Source organism: Lepisosteus platostomus, chromosome 22, assembly GCF_059453375.1.
Source record: "Lepisosteus platostomus isolate fLepPlt1 chromosome 22, fLepPlt1.hap1, whole genome shotgun sequence".
Lineage (NCBI taxonomy): Eukaryota > Metazoa > Chordata > Actinopteri > Semionotiformes > Lepisosteidae > Lepisosteus > Lepisosteus platostomus.
In genome coordinates, this window is record NC_142632.1 from 2058521 (window position 1) to 2074302 (window position 15782).

A 15782-nucleotide genomic window follows, 5' to 3' on the forward strand; every position below is an offset into this window, starting at 1 on the left:
AAGAAATGAAGATATGTAGCAATCACATTGTAACAGGGGTGACAGTGACTTAATGCTTATACTACTGGACTTCTGGTACCTTTAGGGTACGGTGTTCCCTGAAGGGCTCTCAAACCCCGCATTTCAGATGCCTAGCTGTATTGCTGATGTGTTGCACCTCAGAATCACTTTTAAACCTTACCTCTGGTATCTTTAATCCCTATTGCTCAACGCATGGTGAAAGTATTGCATAAATGTGTCTGAAAATGAGCAATGGGCACCTGAGAGACTCATTTGCCTGTTTCACAAATGATCATATTTGACTAGAGATTCTGTTTGGGATTCAGTTGTGCATTCTGACAGCAATCTCTTTCAAAAAATGATTTTACCTTATCGCGGCTTTGCCCTTCTTGCCTTTTTGGACAATATCTCCATCTTGTGGTCGTTGTTGGTAATGTCTAGACAATATCTCCATCTTGTGGTCGTTGTTGGTAATGTTTTCTTATGCCCTTTTTTTATTTCAATTCTCTATTAGATGATTCTAGAATCTCTACAATAGAGTTGAAAACATCAGTTTTATAGCAGACAATATGACATTATTTATAGTCCAATTAGAAATTTATTACCCTGTTTTTAACATAATAACAAATTAAAACTAAGTTTGGAACACCAGGGAACATAAAAAATGATTTTTAGGAAAACCATGAGGTTCTCTGTGTCCGATGCCTGCAAGGGGAGAAAGCTAGAATCCTTTGATTTTTCCAAATTTGAAAATAAACATCATATAACAACAGCTTTCATTCCTAGGAGTGAAAAACAACCATTTTTGAAGACATATTAGTTTCTAAAACACTACAATAAAGTTAAAAACATCCATTTTATATTACATTATTTTTTGTGAAATAATTAAATTGGCTTATTTCTCTCGCATTAAATTGGCTACAAATGCAAGAATTCAACCAGATATTCTTGTAAAATGTATAATGTTGCATTGCAGTTAGTTAATGTAGTTAGTCCATAGTCAGCAATCTAAACTTTATTGTTAAGCTTTAATGATTGATGTTGTACCAGTAACCTTTAGAAATACTATAGTACGTCACAAATGCTTTGTGTGTTTGGAAACCTTTTGAGTAAAAGCCTTATAAAAATAGGTTTAGTTTTTACAGGACATCACAAAGAAATAGGATGGTATAATTCTTATAATTGCTTAGTGATTGTATTTGGAAGATTATGCACTAAACAGACTTCAGGAATGCCAGCGGATCATTGTGCTATTTGGAATTATTCCAAAAATCAAGTGACCTCTTTGCTGTAGTATTTTTAGTATTATTTATTTAGTATTAATAAAGAATAGATTTATTAAAGTCGTGCGATGTGCAAGCGGGATATGTAAAATAATTTAAAATAAAGTTTTTTATTATTGTTATAGAGAAACATGATCAGATTTTCCCTGGTTCAGAAAAAAAACGATTAAAATCTGTAATCTTTCCACTTGTATGTCATCAGACATTAACGAGTACAACCCCCCTCTCTGCCGGAGTGCTGGCTGTGACGAATTAAACCAATTTCACAGGTGTTTTCAAAGTAGGAAGTACAGTGTTAACTAGTAGATGGCCTCCTCAATGAAATCGCTTCAACATGCTAATGCGTTGGTGTAACAGTCCGGGCGTGGCAAGCTTCCAATGTCAACTCGACTCGATTGGAAGACAATGAACGTATTTTAGCCCTAAATGAATTAATAGCAAACATGGTTTACATAAAAGACATTTTTCCAAGAAAGTTTATAATAATACAATCTATAGTTGAAATCTGAGCCTTAATATAAAGAAAAAAGCATTTTCAGAGAGCAATCACGCTGTGTTTATGTAGAAAAAGCGATTAGGTTTATGAGCAATCTAATTACCTATTCGCTTAAAACGCTATATAAAATAAAGTTTATTTAAAGATGAATGATAAGTGTCGCAGTTTTAATAATTTTCGTAGTAGGGCTTGGACAGATTCCAAGTGCATTTTTGCAATTTACGTTGCATTGTCCAATGTGATGTTGTAATACAGTTTAGAATACAGTAAGTCTAAACTGTATCAGCTTTATTTATGGGTTGCAATTTAGAAAAAGTCAAAAACCGCACTCAAAATCCAATTTAGAGCTTTCTGGCAAGAGGAGACACCCAAATTATAATGTAACATGCCACTGTTTGTGCATGAACAAAGTTATACTGCAATTTTCCTTAGATACGCGATTAAAAAAAATAATTATTTTGAATCCCCGGCCAAACACATTCCATAAGAATCAGCGCTTTTATACAGTATATCGCCTTTAAACACGCGTTTACGATTTAAATCAAAACTCGATTCAAATCAATATAAATGTTTATTTTGTAACGCATAGGTGACTATTCATTGTTATTAAAAAGACGTAAATTCGATCATGTTGTGATATTTAGAAATATAAATTTGTTTTGATGCGAGTGAGGTTTTATTTAATCTCTGACCAAGGGAAATGTTTCATTTTTTCAAAGAAATGTTTGTTAAAAATTAAAGTCATAGTTCCATGAGATTCAACCAGAGACCATGTGACATAGAAGTCAGGAACCTAACCCACAGCACCACCAGCGCAGTCACATGCTGAGGGCTGAAAAAGCACTACAGAAACATTATCGACTATAAAATAATGTAATTAGGCACAGAAGAAGTTTACAGCACAGTACAATAATAAATGCTGACCATGACTTTAGAAGCATAAATTACCTTACACTCAATTTAAACACAAGCTGTCTTTAGCCCTCTAAGCTGGTTCATACAGAAATGTAGAGAACCAGGCTCAGAACACACAGCTTCATTAGCGAATACATATGCAGAACAACTAGAGAAGATGTTTTACAGAGGATGGATTTTTAGAAACATCCCATCAGTGACATCACTGAAGTCAACTCCTAGGTAACTGTCGTGTGGATAGTTTCACAAGAATCAGACAAAGGTTTAAGCATCGCTTATTTTAGATAAAACTGCAAAAAAACAACAACAACCCATAATGTACTTCTTTGCGGCTCTGTTTGCCCAAATCATATATTCACAACGTGAAATTAGAAAATAGTATTACGTAACCAAAAACCGCAATATGGAAACAGAACCTGTGTAATTGTTGACAGATGATGTACTCGTAACATTTTTACAAGACGAACTACAACATTTAAAAAATGACTTGTATGTACTTGATATCTCTAATCAATCCACTGCACTGCATTAAAACAAAACAAAAACTAAAACGCCCTGGGCATACCGTTTCGCGCTTCTTATCAGTTGCTCAAAAGCAATTTGACCGTATGAAATGCATAATATAAACCTAGAAACATATACGTGAGGAGTATTTACGTAGTATCGGTGTCAAGACATACCTCTCAAATACTGTAAATCAAGTTAAAAATATCTCAAGACCGATTCTGGTCATAATGAAACCATGTTTCGTGTATGTTTTCTTTAAAGTACCGAGACCAGCCATATACTGTATGTTTATGTTCCAAAATTAATATCGTTTATGGCCTTCACACGCGTTGCATTACGCTCCTATTCTTTTTATGCTCAGGCACTAAGATTTCCCTTCAGTGGTAAAATTCCATATAAATATTCAATACTTAAACGGGCACAGTTAAGACATTAAATATACATATACATATACATATACATATACATATACAAACTGTATACAGTACAGTTTGCATACGGTAATATGTTTATGTTCCTAAATCAATCTCTTTTATGAGCATGTGAAAGGCATGGTGAATCGATTCTCAAAAATTACTGTACTTTGCATGATTGGAAAAAAATGCGTGATTGCGAAATGCTGTGGTGTTACTTTTACAAAGAAGGTCAGTGAAAAAAATAATGTGGACCAGGGCAATACTTTGAGTTTACAGCTTGTCCAAGGTCATTTATTATTAATACTATTAGTAATATCTTCATTAAAGACTTTGATGGCTACAGCTCAAACATGAGAAGTTGAGCTTTATTAGCTCCACCTTGCGGAAATTCCGGATACTATTATTTTGCTAGCGGTATTTACCGGTAACTCGCGGTATTTACCGGTAACTCGCGGTAGACTGCGTACAGCGTACCGGAAAATAATGCAGTATCTCCCGCACATTTTGAATGGCTGCATCTGTAGCAATCATATTGTAGCAGACACTCATTTGCCTGTTTCACAAATGATCATATTTTACTAGAGATTCTGTTTGGGATACGGATGTGCATTCTGACACCAATCTCTTACAAAAAATGATTTTACCTTATCGCGGCTTTGCCCTTCTTGCCTCTTTGGACAATATCTCCATCTTGTGGTCGTTGTTGGTAATGTCTAGACAATATCTCCATCTTGTGGTCGTTGTTGGTAATGTCTTCTTATAGATAGATACTTTATTGATCCCGTGAGGGAAATTGCAGTGCAACAGCAGCTTAACACACACAACACAGCCACAGTGTAACGAATTATATAATAATAGTACAATACTGTATATATACTGTATATATATATATGAAACAGAAATAGAAACAGAAACAGGAATCGCTTACTCACCTGGAGAATCTCTGTAGGAATATCTAGCATTTATCAATGGAAATAAAAGCTGCTTTAATACAGTGCATGTTCAAACTGAAACCCTCAGCTGCTGTTCTTGTTTGTTTTGGGACAAATTGCAACTGAGCATCGCATGAGCCGTTACGTACCCTTATCTGTTAGGGAATTTCAAGGGAGGAGTTAGGTCAGAATGGGTAGGCTGCAAAACAACAAGTAAAGATTTATTCCAAGATGAAACGTTGTGGCGGTTTTCTTATCTTTTCAGCATGGACTAAACTTTTACGTGTTCCTTATATGCTATATATGTATATATTAGCACCAATGTCGTTCTTAAAAACTAACATGAAATTGTCAGGGACATTCAGCTATATACAAAGACGAGACAGACAAAGTAATAATTCTGTATTAACGTGGCCTACATACTGACGCAATGATCGAACTAACTGACATGTTCTGATTCAGATCCCCTGCAGTTCATGCCAATTAGAACAATAGCAATGCTGAGTCCTCCCCACCCTACCGAGCACAAATTCAGCTGCTCTCCAGTTCTGTTCTTCATGTTTTTTCATTGCAATTGAGCTCGGAGCTGGAGATGATCTCCATACAGTTCTGTGTTCACCAGCCCGCACTTGCGTGCTAATTTACGGGTTGTGGCAGATGCTTTTCTATAGTTCATATACATGACGGCAACCTGTTACCGAGGAACCTGAGAGGTTTAAAAGCCTCACGAGCCAGGCAGGACTCGAACCTACAATCTTCTGATCCGAAGTCAGACGCGTTATCCATTACGCCACTGGCCCATAGAACATGCGCTTGCACTCCACCACAGAGAGCTCTACACTGCTACTAGTAGTACACTTCCCCATCTAAATTTTCACAGCAAGAAACTTGTGTTTCCTACTATTTTTATCAGGTTTAAAATATCATCTCCTTAAAACAGAAAAAGTGTTGATGTGTCGTGCTGAAATTCCGATTGATTTTGAATTCAAAGAAAAAAGGTTTTCTTCCAAAACACCATGAAATTGTCACATCTTGCAGACAATAGGTGTATTCCATGTTGAAAAGAGAAGAAAGAAAACCATGGAGCCTTTTACAGGTGTGAGGCTTCTTCAGGTGTGAGAAGACCTCACAGTCGAAACGCTGTGTTTCCGTTCTTCTCTTTTCAGCATGCAATAAACCTAGTACTTGTTCCTTTGCAGCCGAGGCATGCTGACGTAGCTACCCAGCTGAACATCTTGCAGACTCTACAGTACTTCTCTCCTGTAGAAGTAAAGCAGGGCTTGCTGGGTGAGCTTTTGCTCCGGTAAATTAGGTCACGTGTCATGTTAAATCACTTCTTCTAAACACAACATTTGCTGGTGCTAGCTTTCCCCATGAAAAGAGACATTTCCCTTACAGTACATGACATATCGTTTTTATTCTATCAATAAGTATAGAAATTAAACAAAAGAAAAAATGGTGTCGCCAAAGAATGCACAGCTCTGTCGCCTTGGGGAGGTGTCAAGGGCATTGAGCTCCTTGGACATGAAAAGTGCCCGATAAATGCCATTTCTCATCATTTCTCTTGGCGTCAGTTCTGCTATTAAATGGGACGGAGGCAACGGGTTCAGAGAGCAGGTTAAGTGCACACCGAACGCAGGTGTGTCCAAGTGTCTGTAAAAGCGCGGTGCTCCGCTGGCGCTGTTCCCTAGTGGCTTAAAGTGCCCGCCTAGTAAGCAGGCGATCCTGGGTCTGAATACCAGCGGTGCCTCTCTCCGTGTCTTGTTGTGCCGAATGTCTCATTTCAGACAAACATGTACAGCTTGGTTCAGTTTAATGCAAGAATTCATTTCCTTTCTGGAATAACTTGTTTTTGAAGAAATCCATACAGCTTGTGAAAGATGAAATCCATTTCTTGGTTGTCAGTGGAAAAAGATTGCCGGCTGCAAGAAGCGCAAGTGATTGTTTTCTTTGACCATAAACCTGCAAATGTAGGGAGCACAAGCGGCCGTCAGTCTCTGTGGCGCAATTGGTTAGCGCGTTCGGCTGTTAACCGAAAGGTTGGTGGTTCAAGCCCACCCAGGGACGCATGTCTCCGTTTTTCCAATGTAAACATCATCACCGCTAAAGAAGATGGCGCAGAAGGCTCCACAGTCGAAACGTTGTGCTTCTTTTCTTCTCTTTTCAGCATGGAGTAAACCTTTGCTTGATCCTTTGCAGCCTACGCATGCTGACACAGCTACCTTTCTCTTAACGCACCTCAATCATTATTCACCAAAACCATCAGCAGAATGTGTCGCCTTTGTGGTGATGTCACTCCTCTGCTTCACAAATGTCCTTAGTGACGGACCATTTCATTCTGCCATTTTTCCGGAGCGGTTATTGATTGCTCCATCATTTCCCTCATACTTTCCATCCCAAGATTGAAAAAAAAAAAACAGAAACAGGCTGATAGGACGACAATCAAATTGCAAAAACTCATCAAAGCACTCGATAGAGTATTTGAATCCACAAGTAGCTACGAGCAACTTTGTCCTGGCTTGCATGAAAGTCGGAAAATGTCAAAAAGAAAAAGATGGTGGCTTTTTCATATCTGTTCTTTTATTTTTAGTTCGTTGGCTCTTCTGTCCATTGTCCTCCTGCCTGGCTCTTGACCTGTGACTGTCTGAACGCACACATTAGACTTTCAGGCGGGGGATTTGTCCTGAGCCTCTGTGAAAGACCCACCCACCCCCATAAATAACTGCTCTAGAAACACATGAATGCAAAACTAAACCACAGCTTAAAGAGGAGCTCCAAGTCAGTGCCATACTAATGTAAACGAAGTAATACTAAGACATGTTCTTATGGATTTGTCTTACCTTGAGATATGTAATTGGATTTCAGGATTAACTTCCTCATTCAATGTACTGGTGATTCTTTGCCTGGTCAGTACCTGGGTGGGAGACCTCCAGCGAACAATTAAGCTTGCTGCTGGAAGTGGTGTTAAGAGACTCTTAGGATCTTCCAGAGGTGTCTGTCCAATAGCACTAGTTGCCTTAGAGCTGGCTCAAACATTGCTCAAGAGTCTACCTTTCACAGATGCGCAAAGATGAATGATGGGGGTGCACGCTTCAAGGAGCCTTCCAACTGTAGGGACCGATTAGAGACGATCCGTAGCATGTGTTCATTTCCATATACGCCCCGTGTCTCAACGGTAGGACAGAGTCAAATACTGCCTCGACACGTAACAGCGTTATATTAAACCGCAGGACTTGAGGGCTGTTTTGTTTGAATGTTCAAGGCATTGGTAAGAGCGTAGGTCAAGGGCCATTGGTGCATCTCCTGTAACTGGAGTAAAAATGCTATTCAAAGTGCAGTGACTAAAATCGTCGTCCAGATGTCTCTGTTGTTGATTGCTTTCTGTCTAAGAACGTTCTGTTTTCATGTCCGAACGGGGAGACTTTATCATTCCAACTTGAAGCCACCCTTAAGTCCTCTGAGGTGTGTGTGTGTGTGCTTGCACGTATGGCGTAAAAGGTTTCTTAAACGGAGAGCGAACTTGAAAAAAGTTGCCTCCGCTGCCGCCGCCGCCTCGCACTCCCTGTTCGATTGTAGCAAGAAGGCAGCGGCCGCGGCGTTTGCTGTAGTCGTGGCCGAGTGGTTAAGGTGACGGACTTGAAATCCGTTGGGGTCTCCCCGCGCAGGTTCAAATCCTGCCGACTACGGCGTCCTTTGCATTTGGTTGCGTGCGTGCGTGTAAAAGGACCAGCGCCGTTTCGTTTTCGCTGGGACCTTTAACACTCTAAATCGCCTGGACCCACAGCCTGTGAAATCGATTCTTCAGCACCCACGATGGACGCTTTGCCGCTGGACACAGAGAACGATGCTTTTCTGCAACGAGCTTTCCAGCTGAATTTTCTCGGCAGCTCCGTACTGAACCTGTTCTCCATTGCAACATAGCGGAGGCTCGTCACGTCTATAGCAAGGCTGTGTAGGACCGCATACGCCACAGTGACTTGTACACAGACCACATGAAAGGCAAGCAAAATACACTTTTAAAATTCCAAAGACTCACAAGGTCAGAGAAACAGCGATGACCTGAACAGATCTGTTACAGAAGTCTAGGTTGACCTTTTTAGAGCTGTAATTGCATTTTTGTTTAATAGAAGATCAAATCTACTCGCATGTACCAGCACCTTACAGTTTATTGATGTTAATTCTGTTTAAGTAATAAGATTGCTAACGATGTTGGACTTTAGCCGGTGTTTTTTAGAACAAATTGCTTACACTTCTGTAAGGAATACGCAGTACGTGCCTTTGTCAGTCATTGCTCACCATACCTGTAACTTTCTTATCTAACTCACTTCCTCAAATGGTGAAGGTCCACAAACATAAATGAAAAAAAAACCCTTGTTGTAGATGAGGTGCACAAAAAAGCAGCCCCTGATAGTGTATAACACATTTATACTATTGCAGAGACACATGTAACATATATATACTGTATATATGAAACAGAAATAGAAACAGAAACAGGAATCGCTTACTCACCTGGAGAATCTCTGTAGGAATATCTAGCATTTATCAATGGAAATAAAAGCTGCTTTAATACAGTGCATGTTCAAACTCAAACCCTCAGCTGCTGTTCTTGTTTGTTTTGGGACAAATTGCAACTGAGCATCGCATGAGCCGTTACGTACCCTTATCTGTTAGGGAATTTCAAGGGAGGAGTTAGGTCAGAATGGGTAGGCTGCAAAACAACAAGTAAAGATTTATTCCAAGATGAAACGTTGTGGCGGTTTTCTTATCTTTTCAGCATGGACTAAACTTTTACGTGTTCCTTATATGCTATATATGTATATATTAGCACCAATGTCGTTCTTAAAAACTAACATGAAATTGTCAGGGACATTCAGCTATATACAAAGACGAGACAGACAAAGTAATAATTCTGTATTAACGTGGCCTACATATTGACGCAATGATCAAACTGACTGACATGTTCTGATTCAGATCCCCTGCAGTTCATGCCAATTAGAACAATAGCAATGCTGAGTCCTCCCCACCCTACTGAGCACAAATTCAGCTGCTCTCCAGTTCTGTTCTGCATGTTTTTTCATTGCAATTGAGCTCGGAGCTGGAGATGATCTCCATACAGTTCTGTGTTCACCAGCCCGCACTTGCGTGCTAATTTACGGGTTGTGGCAAATGCTTTTCTATAGTTCATATACATGACGGCAACCTGTTACCTAGGAACCTGAGAGGTTTAAAAGCCTCACGAGCCAGGCAGGACTCGAACCTACAATCTTCTGATCCGAAGTCAGACGCGTTATCCATTACGCCACTGGCCCATAGAACATGCGCTTGCACTCCACCACAGAGAGCTCTACACTGCTACTAGTAGTACACTTCCCCATCTAAATTTTCACAGCAAGAAACTTGTGTTTCCTACTATTTTTGTCAGGTTTAAAATATCATCTCCTTAAAACAGAAAAAGTGTTGATGTGTTGTGCTGAAATTCCGATTGATTTTGAATTCAAAGAAAAAAGGTTTTCTTCCAAAACACCATGAAATTGTCACATCTTGCAGACAATAGGTGTATTCCATGTTGAAAAGAGAAGAAAGAAAACCATGGAGCCTTTTACAGGTGTGAGGCTTCTTCAGGTGTGAGAAGACCTCACAGTCGAAACGCTGTGTTTCCGTTCTTCTCTTTTCAGCATGCAATAAACCTAGTACTTGTTCCTTTGCAGCCGAGGCATGCTGACGTAGCTACCCAGCTGAACATCTTGCAGACTCTACAGTACTTCTCTCCTGTAGAAGTAAAGCAGGGCTTGCTGGGTGAGCTTTTGCTCCGGTAAATTAGGTCACGTGTCATGTTAAATCACTTCTTCTAAACACAACATTTGCTGGTGCTAGCTTTCCCCATGAAAAGAGACATTTCCCTTACAGTACATGACATATCGTTTTTATTCTATCAATAAGTATAGAAATTAAACAAAAGAAAAAATGGTGTCGCCAAAGAATGCACAGCTCTGTCGCCTTGGGGAGGTGTCAAGGGCATTGAGCTCCTTGGATATGAAAAGTGCCCGATAAATGCCATTTCTCATCATTTCTCTTGGCGTCAGTTCTGCTATTAAATGGGACGGAGGCAACGGGTTCAGAGAGCAGGTTAAGTGCACACCGAACGCAGATGTGTCCAAGTGTCTGTAAAAGCGCGGTGCTCCGCTGGCGCTGTTCCCTAGTGGCTTAAAGTGCCCGCCTAGTAAGCAGGCGATCCTGGGTCTGAATACCAGCGGTGCCTCTCTCCGTGTCTTGTTGTGCCGAATGTATCATTTCAGACAAACATGTACAGCTTGGTTCAGTTTAATGCAAGAATTCATTTCCTTTCTGGAATAACTTGTTTTTGAAGAAATCCATACAGCTTGTGAAAGATGAAATCCATTTCTTGGTTGTCAGTGGAAAAAGATTGCCGGCTGCAAGAAGCGCAAGTGATTGTTTTCTTTGACCATAAACCTGCAAATGTAGGGAGCACAAGCGGCCGTCAGTCTCTGTGGCGCAATCGGTTAGCGCGTTCGGCTGTTAACCGAAAGGTTGGTGGTTCAAGCCCACCCAGGGACGCATGTCTCAGTTTTTCCAATGTAAACATCATCACCGCTAAAGAAGATGGCGCAGAAGGCTCCACAGTCGAAACGTTGTGCTTCTTTTCTTCTCTTTTCAGCATGGAGTAAACCTTTGCTTGATCCTTTGCAGCCTACGCATGCTGACACAGCTACCTTTCTCTTAACGCACCTCAATCATTATTCACCAAAACCATCAGCAGAATGTGTCGCCTTTGTGGTGATGTCACTCCTCTGCTTCACAAATGTCCTTAGTGACGGACCATTTCATTCTGCCATTTTTCCGGAGCGGTTATTGATTGCTCCATCATTTCCCTCATACTTTCCATCCCAAGATTGAAAAAAAAAAACAGAAACAGGCTGATAGGACGACAATCAAATTGCAAAAACTCATCAAAGCACTCGATAGAGTATTTGAATCCACAAGTAGCTACGAGCAACTTTGTCCTGGCTTGCATGAAAGTCGGAAAATGTCAAAAAGAAAAAGATGGTGGCTTTTTCATATCTGTTCTTTTATTTTTAGTTCGTTGGCTCTTCTGTCCATTGTCCTCCTGCCTGGCTCTTGACCTGTGACTGTCTGAACGCACACATTAGACTTTCAGGCGGGGGATTTGTCCTGAGCCTCTGTGGAAGACCCACCCACCCCCATAAATAACTGCTCTAGAAACACATGAATGCAAAACTAAACCACAGCTTAAAGAGGAGCTCCAACTCAGTGCCATACTAATGTAAACGAAGTAATACTAAGACATGTTCTTATGGATTTGTCTTACCTTGAGATATGTAATTGGATTTCAGGATTAACTTCCTCATTCAATGTACTGGTGATTCTTTGCCTGGTCAGTACCTGGGTGGGAGACCTCCAGCGAACAATTAAGCTTGCTGCTGGAAGTGGTGTTAAGAGACTCTTAGGATCTTCCAGAGGTGTCTGTCCAATAGCACTAGTTGCCTTAGAGCTGGCTCAAACATTGCTCAAGAGTCTACCTTTCACAGATGCGCAAAGATGAATGATGGGGGTGCACGCTTCAAGGAGCCTTCCAACTGTAGGGACCGATTAGAGACGATCCGTAGCATGTGTTCATTTCCATATACGCCCCGTGTCTCAACGGTAGGACAGAGTCAAATACTGCCTCGACACGTAACAGCGTTATATTAAACCGCAGGACTTGAGGGCTGTTTTGTTTGAATGTTCAAGGCATTGGTAAGAGCGTAGGTCAAGGGCCATTGGTGCATCTCCTGTAACTGGAGTAAAAATGCTATTCAAAGTGCAGAGACTAAAATCGTCGTCCAGATGTCTCTGTTGTTGATTGCTTTCTGTCTAAGAACGTTCTGTTTTCATGTCCGAACGGGGAGACTTTATCATTCCAACTTGAAGCCACCCTTAAGTCCTCTGAGGTGTGTGTGTGTGTGCTTGCACGTATGGCGTAAAAGGTTTCTTAAACGGAGAGCGAACTTGAAAAAAGTTGCCTCCGCTGCCGCCGCCGCCTCGCACTCCCTGTTCGATTGTAGCAAGAAGGCAGCGGCCGTGGCGCTTGCTGTAGTCGTGGCCGAGTGGTTAAGGTGACGGACTTGAAATCCGTTGGGGTCTCCCCGCGCAGGTTCAAATCCTGCCGACTACGGCGTCCTTTGCATTTGGTTGCGTGCGTGCGTGTAAAAGGACCAGCGCCGTTTCGTTTTCGCTGGGACCTTTAACACTCTAAATCGCCTGGACCCACAGCCTGTGAAATCGATTCTTCAGCACCCACGATGGACGCTTTGCCGCTGGACACAGAGAACGATGCTTTTCTGCAACGAGCTTTCCAGCTGAATTTTCTCGGCAGCTCCGTACTGAACCTGTTCTCCATTGCAACATAGCGGAGGCTCGTCACGTCTATAGCAAGGCTGTGTAGGACCGCATACGCCACAGTGACTTGTACACAGACCACATGAAAGGCAAGCAAAATACACTTTTAAAATTCCAAAGACTCACAAGGTCAGAGAAACAGCGATGACCTGAACAGATCTGTTACAGAAGTCTAGGTTGACCTTTTTAGAGCTGTAATTGCATTTTTGTTTAATAGAAGATCAAATCTACTCGCATGTACCAGCACCTTACAGTTTATTGATGTTAATTCTGTTTAAGTAATAAGATTGCTAACGATGTTGGACTTTAGCCGGTGTTTTTTAGAACAAATTGCTTACACTTCTGTAAGGAATACGCAGTACGTGCCTTTGTCAGTCATTGCTCACCATACCTGTAACTTTCTTATCTAACTCACTTCCTCAAATGGTGAAGGTCCACAAACATAAATGAAAAAAAAACCCTTGTTGTAGATGAGGTGCACAAAAAAGCAGCCCCTGATAGTGTATAACACATTTATACTATTGCAGAGACACATGTAACATATATATACTGTATATATGAAACAGAAATAGAAACAGAAACAGGAATCGCTTACTCACCTGGAGAATCTCTGTAGGAATATCTAGCATTTATCAATGGAAATAAAAGCTGCTTTAATACAGTGCATGTTCAAACTCAAACCCTCAGCTGCTGTTCTTGTTTGTTTTGGGACAAATTGCAACTGAGCATCGCATGAGCCGTTACGTACCCTTATCTGTTAGGGAATTTCAAGGGAGGAGTTAGGTCAGAATGGGTAGGCTGCAAAACAACAAGTAAAGATTTATTCCAAGATGAAACGTTGTGGCGGTTTTCTTATCTTTTCAGCATGGACTAAACTTTTACGTGTTCCTTATATGCTATATATGTATATATTAGCACCAATGTCGTTCTTAAAAACTAACATGAAATTGTCAGGGACATTCAGCTATATACAAAGACGAGACAGACAAAGTAATAATTCTGTATTAACGTGGCCTACATATTGACGCAATGATCAAACTGACTGACATGTTCTGATTCAGATCCCCTGCAGTTCATGCCAATTAGAACAATAGCAATGCTGAGTCCTCCCCACCCTACTGAGCACAAATTCAGCTGCTCTCCAGTTCTGTTCTGCATGTTTTTTCATTGCAATTGAGCTCGGAGCTGGAGATGATCTCCATACAGTTCTGTGTTCACCAGCCCGCACTTGCGTGCTAATTTACGGGTTGTGGCAAATGCTTTTCTATAGTTCATATACATGACGGCAACCTGTTACCTAGGAACCTGAGAGGTTTAAAAGCCTCACGAGCCAGGCAGGACTCGAACCTACAATCTTCTGATCCGAAGTCAGACGCGTTATCCATTACGCCACTGGCCCATAGAACATGCACTTGCACTCCACCACAGAGAGCTCTACACTGCTACTAGTAGTACACTTCCCCATCTAAATTTTCACAGCAAGAAACTTGTGTTTCCTACTATTTTTGTCAGGTTTAAAATATCATCTCCTTAAAACAGAAAAAGTGTTGATGTGTTGTGCTGAAATTCCGATTGATTTTGAATTCAAAGAAAAAAGGTTTTCTTCCAAAACACCATGAAATTGTCACATCTTGCAGACAATAGGTGTATTCCATGTTGAAAAGAGAAGAAAGAAAACCATGGAGCCTTTTACAGGTGTGAGGCTTCTTCAGGTGTGAGAAGACCTCACAGTCGAAACGCTGTGTTTCCGTTCTTCTCTTTTCAGCATGCAATAAACCTAGTACTTGTTCCTTTGCAGCCGAGGCATGCTGACGTAGCTACCCAGCTGAACATCTTGCAGACTCTACAGTACTTCTCTCCTGTAGAAGTAAAGCAGGGCTTGCTGGGTGAGCTTTTGCTCCGGTAAATTAGGTCACGTGTCATGTTAAATCACTTCTTCTAAACACAACATTTGCTGGTGCTAGCTTTCCCCATGAAAAGAGACATTTCCCTTACAGTACATGACATATCGTTTTTATTCTATCAATAAGTATAGAAATTAAACAAAAGAAAAAATGGTGTCGCCAAAGAATGCACAGCTCTGTCGCCTTGGGGAGGTGTCAAGGGCATTGAGCTCCTTGGATATGAAAAGTGCCCGATAAATGCCATTTCTCATCATTTCTCTTGGCGTCAGTTCTGCTATTAAATGGGACGGAGGCAACGGGTTCAGAGAGCAGGTTAAGTGCACACCGAACGCAGATGTGTCCAAGTGTCTGTAAAAGCGCGGTGCTCCGCTGGCGCTGTTCCCTAGTGGCTTAAAGTGCCCGCCTAGTAAGCAGGCGATCCTGGGTCTGAATACCAGCGGTGCCTCTCTCCGTGTCTTGTTGTGCCGAATGTATCATTTCAGACAAACATGTACAGCTTGGTTCAGTTTAATGCAAGAATTCATTTCCTTTCTGGAATAACTTGTTTTTGAAGAAATCCATACAGCTTGTGAAAGATGAAATCCATTTCTTGGTTGTCAGTGGAAAAAGATTGCCGGCTGCAAGAAGCGCAAGTGATTGTTTTCTTTGACCATAAACCTGCAAATGTAGGTAGCACAAGCGGCCGTCAGTCTCTGTGGCGCAATCGGTTAGCGCGTTCGGCTGTTAACCGAAAGGTTGGTGGTTCAAGCCCACCCAGGGACGCATGTCTCAGTTTTTCCAATGTAAACATCATCACCGCTAAAGAAGATGGCGCAGAAGGCTCCACAGTCGAAACGTTGTGCTTCTTTTCTTCTCTTTTCAGCATGGAGTAAACCTTTGCTTGATCCTTTGCAGCCTACGCATGCTGACAC

General features: G+C 41.1%; 8 non-coding genes across 8 annotated transcripts; 5 read left to right on the forward strand and 3 right to left on the reverse strand.

The window, feature by feature from the left end:
• Positions 1–5276: 5276 nt before the first annotated feature.
• On the reverse strand, positions 5277–5349 carry trnar-ucg (transfer RNA arginine (anticodon UCG)). Its single transcript has one exon. It is a non-coding gene; the product is annotated as a tRNA-Arg (tRNA).
• Positions 5350–6542: 1193 nt separating this feature from the next.
• trnan-guu (transfer RNA asparagine (anticodon GUU)) lies at positions 6543–6616 on the forward strand. Its single transcript has one exon. It is a non-coding gene; the product is annotated as a tRNA-Asn (tRNA).
• A 1537-nt stretch (positions 6617–8153) lies between these two features.
• On the forward strand, positions 8154–8235 carry trnas-uga (transfer RNA serine (anticodon UGA)). The gene has a single exon. It is a non-coding gene; the product is annotated as a tRNA-Ser (tRNA).
• Positions 8236–9785: 1550 nt separating this feature from the next.
• trnar-ucg (transfer RNA arginine (anticodon UCG)) lies at positions 9786–9858 on the reverse strand. Its single transcript has one exon. It is a non-coding gene; the product is annotated as a tRNA-Arg (tRNA).
• Positions 9859–11051: 1193 nt separating this feature from the next.
• Positions 11052–11125, forward strand: trnan-guu (transfer RNA asparagine (anticodon GUU)). The gene has a single exon. It is a non-coding gene; the product is annotated as a tRNA-Asn (tRNA).
• A 1536-nt stretch (positions 11126–12661) lies between these two features.
• On the forward strand, positions 12662–12743 carry trnas-uga (transfer RNA serine (anticodon UGA)). Its single transcript has one exon. It is a non-coding gene; the product is annotated as a tRNA-Ser (tRNA).
• A 1550-nt stretch (positions 12744–14293) lies between these two features.
• Positions 14294–14366, reverse strand: trnar-ucg (transfer RNA arginine (anticodon UCG)). Its single transcript has one exon. It is a non-coding gene; the product is annotated as a tRNA-Arg (tRNA).
• A 1193-nt stretch (positions 14367–15559) lies between these two features.
• trnan-guu (transfer RNA asparagine (anticodon GUU)) lies at positions 15560–15633 on the forward strand. The gene has a single exon. It is a non-coding gene; the product is annotated as a tRNA-Asn (tRNA).
• Positions 15634–15782: the final 149 nt, after the last annotated feature.